Source organism: Mus caroli, unplaced genomic scaffold (genome assembly GCF_978045245.1).
Source record: "Mus caroli unplaced genomic scaffold, Mus_caroli_1 scaffold_6, whole genome shotgun sequence".
In the NCBI taxonomy this organism is placed as follows: Eukaryota; Metazoa; Chordata; class Mammalia; order Rodentia; family Muridae; genus Mus; species Mus caroli.
In genome coordinates, this window is record NW_028227261.1 from 81,659,436 (window position 1) to 81,677,596 (window position 18,161).

The 18,161-nt window shown below is 38.9% G+C and overlaps 1 protein-coding gene across 2 annotated transcripts in view; it reads right to left on the minus strand.

Moving 5' to 3' along the window:
- Frmd3 (FERM domain containing 3) overlaps positions 1-18,161 on the minus strand; it is a 199,469-nt gene that overhangs the window by 119,762 nt on the left and 61,546 nt on the right. The window lies entirely within an intron of this gene.

Here is an 18,161-nt window from a genome sequence, read left to right on the forward strand (position 1 = left end):
ATCTATTAACTTGGCTGACAACTATCTTTCTCTAATCCAAAAGCTAAGAATGCCATCAGATAACATCTTGGGACTATAAGAAAGCTTCCCTCACTTCGCTGTACCTAATTCTGACATATTTTTGAAGGGTTAATGACCTAAAAACCTAAGAATGACAGAGAAACTGGGAAGGGACATTTGACTGATAACTTCTGTAGATGTTTCTGTTGAAGTCAACAGTCCAACCGATTGGGCACAACTAGAATTCAAAGCCCCTAAATATTCCCAGACAAATAATTAATAATAAATAGCCTACAGTTAACATCTACAAGTTCCATATCCTCAACTCCCTCATATAAGATGGTTTCAAAGATGTCTTGAGGGCTTAATCTCCATTTCAGCCCAGTGGTTGTTGTCCACATTGTTCTAATTAAAGGACAAACTGCTTCTGTTGATGTCAGACTTGTGCTCTCATTTCTTTCCAGTTGTCACAGTCCATTCCAATCTAATATTTTGGGAAACAATGAGGGGTTTCAATGGCTCCTCCCCAGCTGACTGCTTTCTTTCTCTCTCCCTCTTGCCCCTATCTCCTCAGCACTACAAACTTACTACTGGCTAAGATGCCAATGGAACAACTCCTTTGGCCTCCCGCTATGTGAACAGTCCAAATTCCAGTGTCATAATAATTTTCTGGTTTGGGAGACTTTATTGATTCAAGGGTTAGACTCAGTTTTTGGATTCTTTTCTTCCTTTCCACTATTGATCTAATTCTCATCTGTGGAGTAGAAGCTTTTTATCATTTGACCACACTGAATCAATCCCACATCCAAACAACAAGGTAGGGTTTAGTTTCAGTATAAGGGTGCTCTGGACAGACACCATATCTGGGCCTATATGTTTCTCTGGCTTTGCCTGACAGGTAACTAGAATTTTGAACCTCAGGGGTTCTTACAGATTCCCACATTTGGCTTTGTCTACCAACTTGCAAAAAACGTGAATACCCATTCCAGCCCTTAGCCATCCATTTGCAGTCACTTTATGATTGTAGGTGATAACTTATTCCTGGAAAGAATGCTCACAGTTATCTTGCCCACAATGAGGTCCAAGATCTTCATTCTCAGACACTTTGGGTTGTTTGAAAACAAACCTCAAGATGTTACTGTACTAAGGTCTTGGATAATACTTTCTAGTTTCAGAGTCTCACTGACTCAGACAACTGTGTGACAGAATGACAAAAGGTGGGAAGTGTTCCACTTTCAAGTCTGTTTTCTGTCTTCACTCTGACCATTTGCTATATTCCACCATTTCTATAGTTTTACCAGTGTAAACTTCTAAACCTAATTCCTCAAACTTTCCCAGATGCTCATCTAGCTGATGTGCCCCTCCCTATCAAAGTAGAGCAGGCACTACTGTCAAATTGTCTTGTGCTATTTAATCTGAGAAGCTGGCCCTTGACTATGGAACTGGCCCTCCCACTTCAGACTCCAAGCATGTTTTTCTTGGAATGGTCTCTAAATCTCTGTCCTGGGTCAGGCTGGTCCTTTGATTCTGTGACTCAGAAAAGGAAATGAGCCAGCCTAACAAACAAAGATTCCTAAATCCTAACAGGGACACGATGCTGTCAGTGAAGATCTACTACAATAGGCTCTGCTCGGTGTTAATGTTTGCTATTTCTGCCTGGGATCTCCAGACTTATTGCCCGCCGCTTTTGTTCCCCCTGGTAAGAACACACTCAGGGCAACCGGAATCTTCTGCGGCACAAGCTTTATTGCTTACCCCATCAGGAGCCAGTGGAGAAGAGAGCCAGAGAGAGAGAGAGAGATGGCGGAGCCCCCTCCCTTTTATGGAGGACTGTCCTCCGCCTCGGACGTGTCACTCCCTGATTGGCTGCAGCCCATCAGCCAGAGTTGTCATCACGGGAAAGGCAGAGCACATGGGGTGGGAAACTTCCCCAGCGCATGTGCAGATGGTTTGTTTACTACTTAGAACACAGGTGTCAGTGCCATCTTATAATGGCGAATGTGAGGACGGCTCCTTACATCTCCCCCTTTTCTTTTATTTAAGAGCAATAGGCCACCCATAATAATGAGAGTGGAGATAGAGGTCAAATCCCCAGTGTGTAAAATAGGGGCTTTACACAAAACCTCCTCCCAGGCTCATCACCTGAAGGGGTCTTGGTCCGCTCCCGTGTCGTTTTTCCTGGGGGAAGGACACTTGGACACTCAACCTTCTTGAAAGATGACATGTCTCCCTAGAATAGGCTCATATATGCCACAGAGCCCTTCTACTGCAGTGCTTAGCCATGCAACTCTCTCGGGCTGCTGAAGCACACTCACTCTATCCCGTGCAATGAGACTAGCCTCGTGGGGTGCAAGAGCTGAGTGGCCAGCGACCTATTGCTTAAGCATAGATAACCATATATCAGGGGAAGCACCATGTTCTAGTGCTGCAAGCGCCTGGGAAATAATCACCATGTCTCTCCTAGTTTGGGCCTTAAGCTTACAGACCAATCAGAGAAGCAACACTAATCCACAGCAAAGAACAGCTTCAAATAATTCCACCCCCACCCATTCTTTAAAGAAGGAAAATGTTGAAAAGATAGTCCTTAGGTCAGGGACAGGTCCAAGTGCGTGGGGCAAGTCTCAATTTTCAAAGGGTCTATTTAAATTTAGCCGTCCAATTCTGTATCTCCCAACGCTGCTCTCCCTTTGTTGTTATCGCACTGGACATCACCAAGATGAGGGACATCAGTATTCCCTTGGTCAGTCTGGATTTTTCGGGTGAGTCTTTCTGGTATCCAAAATGGGTTGTCTTCATTCTGTGGAAAAACACAAACAGCTCCCCTGGATCTTATCAAAATAGGATCCGGGCCTTTCCATTTGTTATTTAAAACATCTTTCCATTTAACCATCTCTTTGGGCCTATCTGGCTCTGAACAATGACGTTCAGCCGCTGTATCTTTGTTAATTGTCCAGTGGCTTCACCTGTTCGGGAGAGCGCCTTCCAGGCCTTAATAGCCGTGGAGGAAATTTGGGCATAAGCTCCCCAATGATAATTTGTTTGATCAGCGGTATAAGCTCCCTGACTCGTTAACAGGTCAAAGGTCCAATCTCTCTGCTCTGGAGTCAAAGCGGCAGCATTTGCTCGGGCCTGCGTTTGTGCAGCCTCTTGCCATAGAGCTCTCCATTCCATATATTTGCCCGTATTGGGGAGAGCGGCTTTTGCAATCATTTGCCAGTCGGCAGGAGTTAGTGCCTCGCCAGCAAGCCTGTCTAACTGCACCAAGGTAAAATTAGCATTGGCTCCATATTTACGGACCAACTTAGCAAGCTCTTTAACCTGTAAATACTCTACTGGAGCGTGGACATGCCCACCCTCGGCTCCTTCAAAGACTGAAAATGCCTGTTGTATCTTCCTTTGTGCCTCTCTTGAAATGAACGAGTCCACGCACTGCCTCTCTGCACAGGGCTGACGCACTACGCAGGGCGGGGGCTCCGCATAGGGCGGAGGTGCACTATGACCTTGAAGCCGACTGCCCTGAGGCTGAGCAGCAAGCTGGCCTTTGCCAGCCGCTTTTGGCTTTTTTCTTGACTTAAAAGCTCGAATTTCTCTCTCATAACGAGCTGCTCCCTCCTCCAAGTCTGTTTTCTCAGAAGGGCTAATTTTTTCATCTGATTCACAGCTACTAAGAACTGGCTCTTTAAACTCATCTCTTTTCTCCTCTTTCCTTCTAATCTCTCCCCAGGTATTCTTCCCTGACATTAACTTTTCTTTTTTCCTTTGTTTTTTCTCCTCTTTCCTTCTAATCTCTCCCCAGGTATTCTTCCCTGACATTAACTTTTCCTCGGGTTCAAGACCCGTGGAAAGGCCTGTATACTTATTTCGCGCGCCATGCTTTCTCTTTTTTCCTGCTCTCTCTCCCCGCTTTACTTCTGATAGACTGTCTTGAATTTTGTCCAGAATTCTCCACCCTGTCTTAACTGCTTGTTGACATATGAAAAGAAATAAAAGGGCTTTTAACACTAGAGAAAGTTCAAGACCAGACATACCTTGTAAAGCTGTAACGAACGCGCATCTGTTCCCCAGCTGAAGAGTTCTGAATCTACGCCGGATCCTTCTCAACAGTCTGTTTCCGGGAACACTTCATTACCACAGTTCCCCAGCTGTAGAGTTCTGAACCCACACCGGATCCTTCTCAACAGTCTGTTTCCGGGAACACTTCATTAACCGCTCCTTCTCCGTGATGTAGTAGCTCCCGGGTTTCGGCACCATTTATTGCCCGCCGCTTTTGTTCCCCCTGGTAAGAACACACTCAGGGCAACCGGAATCTTCTGCGGCACAAGCTTTATTGCTTACCCCATCAGGAGCCAGTGGAGAAGAGAGCCAGAGAGAGAGAGAGAGATGGCGGAGCCCCCTCCCTTTTATGGAGGACTGTCCTCCGCCTCGGACGTGTCACGCCCTGATTGGCTGCAGCCCATCAGCCAGAGTTGTCATCACGGGAAAGGCAGAGCACATGGGGTGGGAAACTACCCCAGCGCATGTGCAGATGGTTTGTTTACTACTTAGAACACAGGTGTCAGTGCCATCTTATAATGGCGAATGTGAGGACGGCTCCTTACACAGACTCATTATAATCTGAGATCAGAGATCCCCCAACTCCAGATCTCCTTTGTTCCTCACATTTTTACTTTTGCTTCTGCCCAATCTAACAATGTGTTTGCTGAACATATCTGTGTTAAGATTCACTTTCACATGAGGATTGTACAAAACACAATTGGAACAAACAAAACAATGTTCATATATTAGTTTATTAATACACATCTTTATATGTGTGTATACACACACACACACACTGACCACATGTAATTATGGTTTGTCATCATGGACTCAGCACGAAATTGACTTACAAATTATAAACTAAAGTTTTAACTTTGCTCCACTTCATTTTCTTTTCATAGTACAACTAAAATTTATGAATGTAATAATAATAATAACTTAGCACCAAATTAACTTATGAATATGGTCCTAAATCTTTCATTTGAACAATTACCATGAGGACATAAATTTTAAAATATTTATTTTTCTCTCATGCATTAATTCTGACCATAGTTTCTCCTCCCTTCATTCCTTCCAGTTCCTTCCACCACCACTTCCCCTTTCCCCAGATTCACTCTTCCTCTGTTTCCATTCAGAAAAGAGCAGTCTTCCAAGGGATATATATATATTAACAAGTTATAATAAGACTAGGCACAAACCCTTATATCAAGGTTGGATGAGTCAAATCCATAGAAGAAAAGGATCTTAAGAGCAGATAAGAGAGTCAGAGCCTTGCCCTCCCTCTCATTGTTAAAAGTCCCAGGACAAGACTTAATTATAGTATGTCCCAGGACAAGACATACTTAATTATAGTATTCTGGTCAGAGTGCCTTGATCCTCATCTGAATTTTGGTTCTGACAACTATCTTTTTCAAAGATCTAGTACAGAGCTTCTGTCCTATCTTCTGAGGTACATAAGTATAATCTTCATATCTTCATCTATGCTGACATAAGAAGATGTTAAATGTTAATACTCTTTCACAAAAAACGGGAGCTTAGTAGTCCATCTCAGTCAATTTATATGGACAAAAGGTTAAAACATGAGTCAGGTGTGATGGCACATGCCTTTAATCCCAGCACTTGGGAGACAGAGGCAGGTGGATTTCTGAGTTCGAGGCCAGCCTAGTCTACAAAGTGAGTTCCAGGATAGCCAGGGCTATACAGAGAAACCCTGTCTTGACCCACCCCCCTCAAAAAGACAAGGTGACAGCTATCAACATGATTATAAAATGTTCTTCTTTTTTTTTTGATTTTTAATATTTTTATTACATATTTTCCTCAATTACATTTCCAATGCTATCCCAAAAGTCCCCCATAGCGCCCCCCTATAAAATGTTCTTATTCATACAAAGTAAAGAGTTTTCAGTCTGATTGTTTCAGGGACACCCTCACAACTACCAGTAACTCCTTAATGACTCCTTGTAAGCAAGTTCAAAAACTCACTGATTTCTCAGGATGAATGTTGATAAAATTAAACTTTGTTTTGTCATTGGGACCATACCATCCCCTAGGGAGTATATTATCACAACAGATAGTATTTCGTTTGTTAATGCTATTATGTCTTGCAATATTGAGAAAACAATTCTCATATATATATATATATATATATATATATATATATGTATATATACATATATAAAGTTTCTAAGATCTAAGATCAACAATTACAAAAAACTGCCTAGAATGTTATGTTGAGTCAATCAAAGTTTATTTAGACATATTCAGCTATTAAAATATTAAACAGTTGTTATAAGTACCAGATTGCTGTAACTGACTTTCTGAGTGTTTAGTATCCACACTTGAGAGCTAATCTAATGTGGTCAGAGGAATTACAAGGGAGAATATTTTCACCTCTAAGATCAGTGAGGTCCCAGGGGACTGTGGGTCGTTTCTAGAAATGTTTACTCTCTTATACAGGGAGGTCATGAGGAACCCATTCAATTAATTGTAACCAGTATCCACTCTACAAAATGGAGGCTCAACACATGAGAAAGACTTCCTTAGTGCTTCTAGAGGAAGCCATAGACAGGCTTGGCAAAGGCTTTGGTGTATTCTCATGTAGATGAACAACTAGTGAAGAAAGGTTCAAGGACTCAGACCTTCTTCACAATCCCTAGTGACTCCTCAGGACTGGATCCTCAATTGCTATTAACAGTACAAAAACAAAAATTAATTTTGCCTGTCTACATGTTGTTAAACATCCTGCAGGAAAGTATAACCAAGATTAAAATGATAAGTAGGTTTCATATATATGTATATATATATATATATATATATATATATATATATATATATATATAGACACACACACACACACACACACACACACATATATATATATATATACACTCAAGTCCTAACTATTTTCTTGAGTATGACCTAGGAATTGTAGTAGTCCTAATGATCTTACCCTTCATATGTTACAGATATATCCTTCTCACATAATCACTTCAAGAATACATATCATCAGATTGCTGTCTTATGTTCTGGATCTTTGCCATCTGTTAAGTTTTATTATTGTACCTCCTCTGAAGCACTTTAACTGTTGCCCTTTCTACATGGTCCCTTTGTCAGGTAGAAGGAATTAAGAGTGATTTATGCCCTGAAACCTCTAAAAGAATATCTGGTCATGTCAAAAAGGAGACTAATAGGCTGCCCAATTCACTCCTTCTTCTGGACATTTATTGTTTTGGTCTCAGAAACAAATCATCTTCCCTGAAGCCTTCCCTGTATCAGTTAACATCTCTGTCACATTACCTATCAGAAAACCTTGAAGAAATTTCAGATCAGCTTAACATCCATCAGGTCCAACTGAATTCTTTGGTTACTATGGCACTTGAAAAATGAAAGAGAGCTAGATCTGACTAAAGAAAAAAAAAAAAAAGGACAGATGGGCTGTGGTGGCACAAGCCTTTAATACCACCACTCAGAGTGCAGACATAGTCAGATCTCTGTGAATTCAAGGCCAGCCTGGTCAACAGAGTGAGGCTCTAGGACTGTTATTAAGAGAAACACTTAGATCACCCAGAACCCAATAGCTATGAAATTGCTAATTTCATTATTTGATCCTACATCTCAGTTGCTTCACCAAGTTCCTCCAACAAAGATTACACATTTTCATTACTCAGAGGGTCAAAGAACCCTTTGGGCCAGAAGGATATTAACACTATCGAACATAAGGACAACCTCTACAGATCAGGTCAACCCCTTTACCCTTGAACTGTTGATCTCTGCCCCCACTCAGCTGGAGCATCTTCCAAACAATAACTCCATTTCCAAACGAAGATCATCTTATAAAATTTCTTGTCTTGAAACTTCTTCAGTGCAACTTTTTAATCCCTTTAGAGTTGGGATTTGTTGGAATAAACATAGTTTTGCCCAGAAGTACTTAGTTCTGCTCCCACTGGAACTCTGCACCTCAGAAAACCTGCAGACAGCCCAGACTCAACACCTGAAACTTCTCTACCCTCAATTCCCTGACATAAACCTGCTCAGTGTCACCCTGAGGGTTCAAGCTCTATTCCTGCAGAAAGAGTATTGCCTTTCATTGTTTCAATGAAAAGACAGTCTGCTGTGGAGGTTGGAGTTGTTTTCATGAAACTGCTTCCACTTTGCAATAGGAATTTGGGATAACCTAAATTTGTTTTCCCAGGCCATGGTCACTCGAAACAGCTCCAGACTAGACTATCTCTTATTCTTGCTTGAAATTGTTGGTTTTTGCATCAACAATATACACATGAATGAAACTCTCAGAAAAAGCTATACCTTCAATCTGAAACCTTCAACAAGGCTGATTAGAACTTTAGTGATTGAGACAATATGTCCAAAACCTAGTTAAAATTTACCTAGGGCCATCTTTCTACTACTAAATGGTTATTCCTTTCCCATTTCATTGTTGGGTCTAACATCCGGTGACTAACAGGTAAAAGGCTTTATAAATTCTTTAGCTTAACAAAACACTATTTTCTACCAGTCAAAGGATTAAACATCTAAAGACGGTAGCCGAGTACTCCTTGTTTTGCTATAACCCAGCCTTTCTGATATTTCCCTTAATGTATTGAAAAGTGTTTTGATTTATGACTATTTTGTTCTGTTACTATAAATACTCAATTGAACTTCTTTGCTGTTGAAACACAGGATTTGAGCAAGCTAAATCTATGCTCTTGGGTCATGGTCATTCATATTTCGTTTAGCCCTTTTGTGGTGATAGTTGTGTTTCCATTTCAAAAACATCTTGAGTTCAGGAAAGCCCTTTTATGAGCACCTGCCCACATTCTATTAGAAAGAAAAAAAAGCAGAGAAAATTTACCAAGGTTAACACTTCACTCTACCCTCTTTTGTTCCAGTGCAGAGGTTTTGCTTCCATTCTTTCTGAGGCCACTTAAGTTTAGCTGGAATTTGATCTCCTTGATGAAGAATCCTGTGGAAAACTAACTTTGTTCTAGGAATCTTGGAACAAGATGTCCCTGATAACTTATCTTAGCTCAGTTAAACTGCTTGCTTGCTTAAAACCTCCCAGTACAGCTGTCCACTGATTTACCAAGAGGTGGATTTTGTCTTTAAAAGCCCCTTGTTCTAAATAGTCAGGATTCATCAGGATCTCAAACTACTGAGCGTAGTTCAAGATGGCTGGGGAATAAAGCCTTACAACTCTTGACAAATTGTGTCTGAGTGGTCAGTTTTTCGTGGACTCCCCATAGTACTTTCTGTCTTCCAATAAACATCTATGTCTGCATTATCTTTATTGTTTAATGTAAATTCATGTTCATAAATGTAAATAAAAGCATTGATTGAATACCAGGTACTCTTCAAGAATATCTTCTTATATAGGGTGTCTTATTCAGTTCTCACAACTACTTATTTTCTATTCAGAAATCTGTGGCTCTTAATCTGAAAAGATTTGCCTCAGGTTACTAGCTGAACCATAAGAGAGAGAGAGAGAGAGAGAGAGAGAGAGAGAGAGAGAGAGAGAGAGAGAGAGAGAGAGAGAGATTGACAGAGACAGAGACAGACTTTAGCATCCTACTCATCAGTATGCATAATAAGCAATACTTTCTGTGATGAATATTTATTTTCTCCGGAACTGAAAAACTGAGTGGTCAAATCAGTAGTTTCCAATCTAATATGTCAGATCTGTAAAGTCTTCTCAAGCAGTAAGGAGATTCTTTCAACTCTTTCAATATTATGGGACAATTCTTCAAGAGAACAGGACATGCATTTATACATAGGCAAGCTTCTTGAAAAGAGCAAGTTTCTTTACTTCTGACCAAAATTATATCTGTTTGATTTTTTGATTTTACTGTCACATATTAATACATCCAGACATATAATTCACCTTATAATCTAGCATTGATGCAACTTTGTGTAAAAATATTCCCTGAATCTCAGACTCCACAAGTCTAAGGTGAAAATCGATCTAGATCAATAGGTCTTAAAGTTCTTATAAAGATCATAAATGTGTGTCTCACAGCTGTAGTGAAAAAAAAAAAAACCTACCAAAAGTTTGCTTCAGTGGCCCGTGATTTTATTATGTGTGCATAATTTAGTAGGTAGGGACTATCTTTCAGTGGGCTGCACGGAAGTGAGTAATAAACAGACTTCATTGTGATTAAATTATTTTGGGAGAAATAAGCAGATTAATTTAGAATTGTGCTCAGGAGAAAAATTAGAGCAATCAGAGACCTGCCCATATTATTGTTTCATAAAGATAACCACTACCCATTTTGCCAGGCTGAAATATAAATAACCTTTCCATGTTCTCTTCACTTAGTATCCTTTGAAGTCCCAGATTTCCCTTCCTGAATTTGAACCCATTGTTCTAAAGTCTCTCTTACTCAGGGAACTGATGCATCTGCTGCCTTTCATGTACTGTGAAGTTGGTGCTAGTACTGGATGAAGGCTCAAATGAATGTCATCTGGGATTGGCTATGTATGCCAAGGATAGGGAGAGGAAATATTTAAGGAATGCCTTCCAGGTACTTACCATCTGTGCCCTAAATAAATTATTTATTCTAAATGAGCTGGTTTCTTCATTGCTTTAAGAAATACACCTCACAGTTTCTTATCAGTTCCTATTTTCTTTCCTTTTAGGATCTGTGTATTACACTTGCTTATGTACTGTGACTGATATTTACTTTTTTAGGGCAACTATTCTTTCCCAAACGGATGATCACAAGGTAGAGAGACTTAGGGAGAATAATCTCATAATAATCATCTTTCAAAGGATTATAGAAAACCATGTTTTCAAAGAGGGCTAAACTCAATCTGTTAATAGCGGTTAAAACAATGGCTAAGCAATTTCATTATTCTCTAATTCATGCATGTAAACATAGCAAGTATTTTCTTTTTTTAAAATTATTTATTGGATATTTTCTTTCATATGTACCTTTCCCGCCCCTGGAACTCTCTATTCCAACACCCTCCCCATGGTGAGGGTGTTCCCCCATCCACCCGCCTACCCACTCCTGCCTCAATACCTTTACATTCCTCTGCACTGGGACAATGAGTCTTCACAGGACCAAGAGGACCTCTCCTCTCATTGATGTCCTACAAGGCCATCCTCTGCCACATATGTGGCTTGAACCATGGGTCCCTGCGTATATACTCCTTGGTTGATGGTTATGTCCCTGGGAGCCCTGCAGGGTCTGGTTGGTTCATATTGTTGTTCTTCCTATGGGGTTGAAAACCCCATCAGCTCCTTCAGTCATTTCTCTAACTCTTCCATTGGGAACCCCATTGGTGACCCCATGCTCTGTCCAATGGTTGGCTGTGAATATCATCCTCTGTATTTGCTGCCACCCAGAGACAGCTATATCAGACTCCTGTCAGCATGCACTTGGCACCCAACAATAGTGTCTGGGTTTGGTGACTATATATGTGAGGGATCCCCAGGTGGGGCAGTCTCTGGATGGCCTTTCCTTCAGTCTATGCTCCACACTTTGTCTCCACATGTACTCCTGTGAGTATTTTGTTCCCTCCTTCTAAGAAGGACCAAAACACCTACACTTTGATCTTCCTTCTTGAGCTTCATGTGGTCTGTGACTTGTATCTTGGGTATTCCGAGCTTTTGGGCTAATATCTGCTTATCAGTGAGTGCATATCTGCTTATCAGTGAGTGCATTCCTTGTGTGTTGTTTTGTGATTGGGTTACCTCACTCAGGATGATATCCTCTAGATACATCCATTTGTCTAAGAATTTCATAAATTCATTGTTTTTAATAGCTGAGTAGTACTCCATTGTGTAAATGTACCACATTTTCTGTATCCATTCTTCTGTTGACAGACATCTGGGTTCTTTCCAGCTTCTGGCTATTATAAGTAAGGCTGCTATGAACATTGTGGAGCATGTGTCCTTATTACAAGTTGGAACATCTTTTGGGTATATGCCCAGGAGAGGTATTGCTGGACCTTCGGGTAGCACTATGTCCAATTTTCTGAGGAACTGCCAGACTGATTTCCAGAGTGGTTGTACCAGTTTGCAGTCCCACCAGCATGGAGGAGTGTTCCTCTTTCTCCACAACCTTGCCAACATCTGCTGTCACCTGAATTTTTGATCTTAGCCATTCTGAAGTGTGTGAGGTAGAATCTCATGGTTGTTTTGATTGCCCTGATGATTAAGGATGTTGAACATTTTTTAGGTGCTTCTCAGCCATTCAGTATTCCTCAGTTGAGAATTCTTTGTTTAGCTCTGTACCCCATTTTTAAATAGGGTTATTTGATTCTCTGGAGTCTAACTTCTTGAGTTCTTTGTATATATTGGATATTAGCCCTCTATCAGATGTAGGACTGATAAAGATCTTTTCCCAAACAGTTGGAGGCCTTTTTGTCCTATTGACAGTGTCCTTTGCCTTACAGAAGCTTTGCAACTTTATGAGGTCCCATTTCTCAATTCTTGATCTTACAGCGTAAGTCATTAGTGTTCTGTACAGTAATTTTTCCCCTGTACCCAATATGTTCGAGGCTCTTCTATACTTTCTCATCTATAAGTTTCAGTGTTTCTGGTTTTATGTGAAAGTCTTTGATCTACTTGGACTTGAGCTTTGTGCAAGGAGATAAGAGTGGATCAATTCTCAGTTTTGTACATGCTAACTGCCAGTTGAATCAGCCCCATTTGTTAAAAATGCTATCTTTTCCCCACTGGATGGTTTTAGCTCCTTTGTCAAAGATCAAGTAACAATATGTGTGTGGGTTTATTTCTAGGTCTTCAATTCTATTCCATCCATCTTCCTGACTGTCTCTATACCAATACCATGCAGTTTTATCACTATTGTTCTGTAATACATCTTGAGGTCAGTGATGGTGATTCCAACAGAATTTCTTTTAATGTTGAGAATAGTTTTCACTATACTGTTTTTTTCCTTATTCTAAATGAATTTGTTTCTAACTCTATGAAGAATTGATATAGAATTTTGATGGGGATTGCATTGAATCTATAGATTGCTTTCAGCAGGATAACCATTTTTACTATATTAATCCTGCCAATCCATGAGCATGGGAGATCTTTCCATCTTCTGTGATCTTCTTCCATATCTTTCTTCAGAGACTTGAAATTCTTATCATACAGACATTTCACTTGCTTTGTTAGAGTCACACCAAGGTTATTTAATATTATTTGTGACTATTGTGAAGGGTGTCCTTTCCCTAATTTCTTTTTTAGCCTATTTATCCTTTGAGTAGAGGAAGACCACTGGATTGTTTGAGTTAATATTATATTCAGCCACTATGGTAAAGTTGCTTATCAGGTTTAGGAGTTCTCTGGTGGATTTTTGGGGGTCACTTACATATACAATTATATCACCTGCAAATAGTGATATTTTTATTTCTTCCTTTACAATTTGAATCCCTTTGATCTCCTTTTGTTGTCTAGTTGTTCTTGCTAGAACTTCAGGTACTATATTGAGTATATAGGGAGAGAGTGAGCAACCTTGTCTAATCCCTGATTTTAGTTGGATTGCTTCCAGTTTATCTCCATTTAGTTTGATGTTGGCTATAGGTTTTCTGTATATTGCTTTTACTATGCTTAGGTATGAATTCCTGATCTTTCTAAGACTTTTAACATGAAGGGTTGCTGAATTCTGTCAAATGTTTTTCAGCATCTAATGAAATGATTCTTTATTTTTTTCTTTGAGTTTTTCTTTGTAGTGGATTACATTGATGGGTTTCCTTATATTGATCCATCCTTGCATCTCTGGGATGAAGCCTACTTGATTGTGATGGATGATCATTTTGATGTGTTCCTGCATTCAGTTGGCAAGAATTTTTTTGAGTTTTTTTCCATCAGTGTTCATATGGGAGATTGGTCCTAAGTTCTCTTTCTTTGTTGGGTCTTTGTGTAGTTTAGGTATAAGCATAATTGTGGCTTCATAGAATGAATTGGATAGTGTTCCTTCTGTTTATATTTTGTGGAATAGTTTGAAGAATATTGGTATTAGGTCTTCTTTAAAGCTCATCTGGTCCTGGGCCTGCCTGCCTTTCTTTCTTTCTTTCTTTCTTTCTTTCTTTCTTTCTTTCTTTCTTTCTTTCTTTCTTTCTTTCTTTCTTTCTTTCTTTCTTTCTCTTTCTTTCTCTTTCTGTCTTTCTTTCTTTCTTTCTTTCTTTCTTTCTCTTTCTGTCTTTCTTTCTTTCTTTCTTTCTTTCTTTCTTTCTTTCTTTCTTTCTTTCTTTGTGGGGAGACTATTAATGACTGCTTCCATTTCTTTAGGGCTTATGGGACTGTTTAGATGGTTTATCTGATCCTGTTTTAACTTTATCACCTGGTATGTGTCTAGAAAATTGCCCATTCCATCCAGATTTTCCAATTTAGTTGAGTATAAACTTTTGTAGTAGAATATGATGATTTTTTGTATTTCCATAGTTTCCATTGTTATGTCTCCCTTTTCATTCCTGATTTTATTAATTTGGATACTGTCTCTGTGCCCTCTGGTTAGTATGGCCAAGGGTTTATCTATCTTGTTGATTTTCTCAAAGAAATAAGCCTGGGAATGGAGCTTCCGCTGGGTGTTATGGAACTGGCTTAGGAGTTTGAGACCAAGGTAAACCAGTGCAGACTAAAAAGAACCTGAGCCACTGTTTAGGTGGGGTTCTTGTGTCCCTGGATCCCACTGTTCCCAGTTACTCCCAGTGGTGTTGGAACAAATGTTGTGTCCTTCTCATGTTGAAACTCGAAATCATTGCTTTTAATAGCTGAGTAGTATTTCATTATGCAAGCATACCACATTTTCTGTATCCATTCCTCTGTTGAAGGACATCTGGGTTTTTTCCAGTTTCTGGCTATTATAAATAAGGTTGCTGTGAACATAGTGGAGCATGTGTCTTCATAGCAAGGATTTCAATTGCAATTTTTTATGAAATAATAAAAGGTTACAAATAACACCAAAGGCAATCATTAGGTAAATAAGCTGTAGTTTGCTAATGTTCTGGATGATTCAAAAGGAGTGTTGATATGAGATAAAATTTTATGTTTAACATATACAAAGATTTTAGAAATATTTCAGGATGACAAAGTAAGCTGAAAAACATATAACTGTAGCAGCTATTAGCCACCCAAGGGAATATAACCATAATTAACATGTCAATACCACAGCCATAATTCCAGAGAGCTTATAGTGCTAGCATTAGTTATCTTTTTGTTATTGCTTTCCTTTACCAAGTTAGCTTGCATGTTGTGATCAAAGACAGATAATATCCAAAATTATGCATGGAACATACAGAGAACTTGATGGTGTTTGTGAAGATCCTGAGCATACTCAGGAGGTAAAAACCTGCCATTATGAAATAATTGTCCTTATTTAGAATGAAATGAAATTAGTGTTTTTCTTGAAACATATGTGAAAAATATTTCAAGGTGCAACTATATTTGTAAGTGGTACGTTTAGATTTGCCTTACTTACGTGGAAATGTTCTTCAGCCCATAGACAACAATGATATCATGATTAAGACGCTAAGAGAACGATGCATTGAGAAAACTTTGGGAAATTTTGAATAATCTATTATATAAATAATATGATTTGTTTTTAAAATAAAAAGTACAAAACAATATAATATTTGAAAATCAAATATAGGCATCTAAACTTATTCTTTAAAGTTTAGAAGCAACACACTAAAGGAATATCAGTGGAAGATAGTTTGGGTGAGGGACAAAAATTTAAAGGTGTTGGTTAAAGAAATTTAGAACTTCACCCTTTTCTGTAACATTTTTATCTGAGATTGTTCAACTTTAGTGTTTTTCCATGTATGGACACATCCCACGAAAAATTAAAAATAAGATGTAAAAAAGGAGAAAATTAAGGTATACCTAGAGGATGAAAGTGAATTTCATGTGATTTCTACTCTGCATGAAGAATTTTCCTCATAATAGAAAATATAAAACTCAGCTCAGCACTCAGGGTCACAGTCTTTCTCCTTGACTCATACAGTGGTAGGTTTCAGTGAATCCATTTGTTATTGATCTCTTTCCCCTTCCTGTCTCACTTTTCATTCTCCTCCACCTAAGGGCATTATTTATGCATTTGCCAGGCAGCTTTCAGCCATTTACCTCTCCATTCTCTTCTTTTGTTTCCTTCCTTTGCTTGTTCTTTCCAATAGAGGTAAGAGCTTGCCAATAATGTCAGCAACTTCTATTTTCACTAGAAGTCTAGATGTGTAAAAGTATATTACATTATGTGATCTGCGTGGAAGTTAGATAGGTCAAGATACTTTTCCTATTTCGTTTAAGTTCATTTGCTATCTGGAATTTATGACAATTTGGTTTTAAAAATAAATAATTGTGTTTTATAACTAAAAACTGGTATTCCATAAGAAAGGCAGAAAGAAACAGCTGCAGATTTATGTGAATTCATGGCTGGTGAATTCAAGTCTTGATGAGCACTTCATTTCTTTAATTCTCTTACAGAATAAAACCTACAAAATTCACAGAAGCTAAATTCCCTCTACTGGTTTACAGGATGAACTGAGGGAACATGGGAAAACAGATGATTATTGATTAGTGTTACTTGAAAGTACCAGGGGATAATCAGCAACAGATAAGATCAGGGTTAAGCAGCTGTCCTCATTAGTGTTTTTTAACATTGACACTAGGTAGAGTTACCTGTGAAGGGGATGCTCAAGTGGTAAATTGCTTCCATCAGATTGGCCTGTAGGCAAGTCTATATGGCATTTCTTTATTAATGAGTGATTTAGGAGGTCCCCCAAATTGTGTACATTGCCATTTTTAGGTAAGGGGTCCTCAGAGGTAAAAGTCATGTAGCCGAACATAAGCCTAGACAGCAAGCCAGTAAGCAGTGCTCTTCCATGGCTTCTGCATCAGTTCTTACCTCCAGGTTATTGCCTTGAGTTCCTGCCCTGAATTTAGTTCATGATGGGCCACAAGTATAAGTTAAAACAAGCTCTTTCCACACTAGGTAGCTTTTAATAATAGTGTTTGCACTATAACAGATATCTAACTACGACAATAGTGTTTTTCTTTTTAGGAAAGTTCCTCCTTAGTTTATTGGAATCTACTGTAGGGCAAACTCTATAGATCACTCTACCTTCTGCAAGCCAGTTTTCTTCTTTAAAATAGTGATTGACTGATGCAGGAATATAAATACCTTTGCATTTGATTCCTCAGCTCCCCTGTGAGATAAAAGAAAGGATCTTGCCCAATATTATATTAAGATATTACTTTACTTCCTTCTTTTAAGGTCACACAAGTAAGCCTTGGCGAGAGGTTCAAATATAAAAGATATTTTAGAATCAACAAAATCAAACCTGAAAATATCATAAACCCTTTCTTAGAACACATTCATTTTGACAGCAGATTAAATAAATGGAGGAAAAATAGAAGAGAACTGAATAAAGAAAATACAGATAAAATCCCCAAACTGTCTACATTGTAATTTTCTCACCTGCACTGACAGAAGGAAGGGATGCAGTGCTGGGAGTAGGAGATTGAGTGTAGAGTACTTTACTACTGCAGTCCACACTCTGACCCTGGAGTATATATGTGTCACCAAATCTTTCTATATTTCTTTTTATTTTCTTTCTTTCTTTCTTTCTTTCTTTCTTTCTTTCTTTCTTTCTTTCTTTCTTTCTTTCTTTCTTTCTTTCTTTTGGTTTTTCGAGACTGGGTTTCTCTGTGTAGTCCTGGCTGTCCTGGAACTCAATCTGTAGACCAGGCTGGCCTCGAACTCAGAAATCTGCCTGCCTCTGCCTCCCAAGTGCTGGGATTAAAGGCGTGCGCCACCACACCCGGCTCTATATTTCTTTATAACTTTTGACACCAATTGTACATAGCAGGATCATTTCTCCACTTATTTAGCATTTTAATCTGGACTACTGGGAGGGAAGATGTTATGTGAAGGGACAACTAATATATAAGCAGTGTGATTTTTAATTTGGTAATTGCTGAAACCAAAAGTTTTAAAAATGGCTCTGAAAGTAAATATTATAACACATATTTATCCCCAAATGTTTGGTTTCTGTTGACATGGATTTAGCTCATAATTACAGAATAATTCACACCCCTATCTCATATCTTTCTCAAGCATCTTAGTGCTGTAAAGCAGAAAAATGTACAACTCAGAGAGATATGATCAACAATCCATGAA